Source organism: Leptopilina boulardi, unplaced genomic scaffold (assembly GCF_019393585.1).
Source record: "Leptopilina boulardi isolate dan_hultmark-lab unplaced genomic scaffold, ZJU_Lbou_2.1 LbouV2_305, whole genome shotgun sequence".
In the NCBI taxonomy this organism is placed as follows: Eukaryota; Metazoa; Arthropoda; class Insecta; order Hymenoptera; family Figitidae; genus Leptopilina; species Leptopilina boulardi.
Window position 1 is genome coordinate 1216267 of NW_026137869.1, and position 3177 is coordinate 1219443.

A 3177-nucleotide genomic window follows, 5' to 3' on the forward strand; every position below is an offset into this window, starting at 1 on the left:
TCCAGCGGATGCTGAGCTATACTAATAAATAAATTCGGAAAATTTTCGAAAAATTAAATTTGTCAGATAATGACTCGGGAATAATGCCATAAAATTGAGCAAAAAGTCTCGAACAAAAAATGTATGGCGCATCTTTTGATTGGTCCAGCGGATGCTGAGCTACACTCACTAAAACTGGGGAAAAATTTTCGAAAAAAAAAATTTGCCAGATAATGACTCGCGAATAATGCCAAAAAATTGAGCAAAAAGTCTCGAACAAAAAATGTATGGCGCACTTTTTGATTGGTCCAGCGGATGCTGAGCTACACTAGAAAACAAATTTGGGAAAAATTTAGAAAAATTAAATTTGCGAGATAATCGTTCCGGAATACGGCCAATAAAATAGGGAAAAAGTTTCGAACAAAAAATGTATGGCGCACTTTTTGATTGGTCCAGCTGATGCTGAGCTACACTAGAAAACAAATTCGGAAAATTTACGAAAAATTAAATTTGCCAGATAATGACTCGGGAATAATGCCATAAAATTGAGCAAAAAGTCTCGAACAAAAAATGTATGGCGTACTTTTTGATTGGTCCAGCGGATGCTGAGCTACACTCACTAAAACTGGGAAAAAATTTTCGAAAAAGAAATTTGCCAGATAATGACTCGGGAATAATGCCAAAAAATTGAGCAAAAAGTCTTGAACAAAAAATGTATGGCGCACATTTTGATTGGTCCAGCGGATGCTGAGCTACACTCACTAAAACTGGGGAAAAATTTTCGAAAAAAAAAATTTGCCAGATAATGACTCGCGAATAATGCCAAAAAATTGTGCAAAAAGTCTCGAACAAAAAATGTATGGCGCACTTTTTGATTGGTCCAGCGGATGCTGAGCTACACTAGAAAACAAATTTGGGAAAAATTTAGAAAAATTAAATTTGCGAGATAATCGTTCCGGAATACCGCCAATAAAATAGGGAAAAAGTTTCGAACAAAAAATGTATGGCGCACTTTTTGATTGGAACAGCGGATGCTGAGCTACACTCAAATAAATTTCCGAAAAATATTGGAAAAATTAAATTTGAGAGATAACTGCTCCGGAATACCATAAATAAAATAGTCAAAAAGTTCTGAACAAAAAATGTATGGCGCACTTTTAGATTGGTCCAGCGGATGCTGAGCTACACTCACTAAAACTGGGGAAAAATTTTCGAAAAAAAAAATATGCCAGATAATGACTCGCGAATAATGCCAAAAAATTGAGCAAAAAGTCTGGAACAAAAAATGTATGGCGCACTTTTTGATTGGTCCAGTGGATGCTGAGCTACACTCAAATAAATTTCAGAAAAATTTTGGAAAAATTAAATTTGAGAGATAACTGCTCCGGAATACCACCAAAAAAATAGTCAAAATGTTCTGAACAAAAAATGTATGGCGCATTTTTAGATTGGTCCAGCGGATGCTGAGCTACACTCAAATCAATTTCCGAAAATTTTTCGAAAAATTAAATTTGCGAGTAAAACGCTTCGGAATACCACCAAAGTCATTAGAAGAAAGTTCTGAACAAAAAATGTATGGGACACTTTTTGATTGGTCCAGCGGATGCTGAGCTACACTAGAAAACAAATTTGGAAAAAATTTAGAAAAATTAAATTTGCTTGATAACTGCTCCGGAATACCATAAATAAAATAAGGAAAAAGTTTCGAACAAAAAATGTATGGTGCACTTTTTGATTGGTCCAGCAGATGCTGTGCTAGACTCAAATAAATTTTAGTTTTTTTGAAAAATGTTCGATTTTTATTTTATAATTTAATTGTATAATTGTTTTAGTGTAAGGGGTGGAAACCACCCCTATGGGTGACTATTTTTAAACCGCAGGGTGCAAGCTAGGTTGGCCGAGCGGTCTAAGGCGCCAGACTTAAGTTCTGGTTCAATATTGAGCGTGGGTTCGAATCCCACACCTAGCAATTTTTTTCTTAAAAACACCTAATTCTTGTAAAAATTTCAGAACTACAATAATAAATATTATGAATTTTTGAATCATTGAAAAAATAAAGTTTTTCTTCTAAAAATACATTTCATTAGGACAACTTAAACAAAAGTGTTATTATATTGACGATAATTATTATAAATATGTAATAAAATATCATAAAAATATAATTACATCTATTTAATTACTGTCCTACCTGTAATTCTACTTATAGTACTAATAATTACTGTAACGAATTAACAAGATGAGGAATATTTGTCTAGTGGAAACGTAATTAAATTTATAATTAATTATTTCTCTGTATAGTTATACATAAGAAAATGAAATAATAAATACTATTTTGAAAATGTAATAAAAATAATGCAATTATGGATCGAAATTTTGAATTTTAGATGGGAAACCCCGTAAGTGACATCTGTGAGTTTTGGTTTGAAACTGTTGGGTTCGATTACTGAGAAGGTATATGCGAAGGAGAAAGGAGACTCTTCCCAATACCGGTTGCCGGTACATGTGTTATCTATGTATTCTTTTTAATAGTGCTTACTATTCTCGTCAGATGTCGCTAGTAACCGCTTCTGGCATTTCAATTATTTTTATAATAATTTATTGGAAAATAATTACTAAGTAGAAATTTTTACTTTTCTATTTCTCACTAAAAATATTTTATAATTAAATATTAAATTTAAAACATTATTCTAAATTTAAGAATTTATTTATTATTATCTAAATTTATTATTTACTTGAATACGTACTATTCTTATAACTAGAATTTTTTTTAAAAAGTTAAACATTAAAATTATATTAAATCATAATAATTTTTTTAAATCAAAATAATATTCGTTAATCAAAATCATATTCCTAATTAAAGAACCTGCTCCTTATTTTAATATTACACAGAAAAAAATATTTACCTGAAACAGCGAAAAGTTTTACTAGAATAGCGAAAGATTTAATTGAAACAAGTAAAACTTTTGCTACTATAGTGAAACGTTTCGATGTTACAGGTAAATCTTTTATTCCGTGTATTCTTTTAGTTCAACTATTTCTATAAGAATAAAAGAATTTTTATTCTTAAATAGAAACAAAGAAGAAATTAAAAAAATCATTTATGTTGTAAAAAAAATATAATTAAAAAAATTAATTAAAATAATAATAAAAATAAATTAATTTACCAAAATATATTAATTAATTTTTGAATAAATTTAT

At 29.7% G+C, this 3177-nt stretch overlaps 1 non-coding gene across 1 annotated transcript; it reads left to right on the plus strand.

Moving 5' to 3' along the window:
- Window positions 1-1866: 1866 nt before the first annotated feature.
- Trnal-uaa (transfer RNA leucine (anticodon UAA)) lies at window positions 1867-1948 on the plus strand. The gene has a single exon. It is a non-coding gene; the product is annotated as a tRNA-Leu (tRNA).
- Window positions 1949-3177: the final 1229 nt, after the last annotated feature.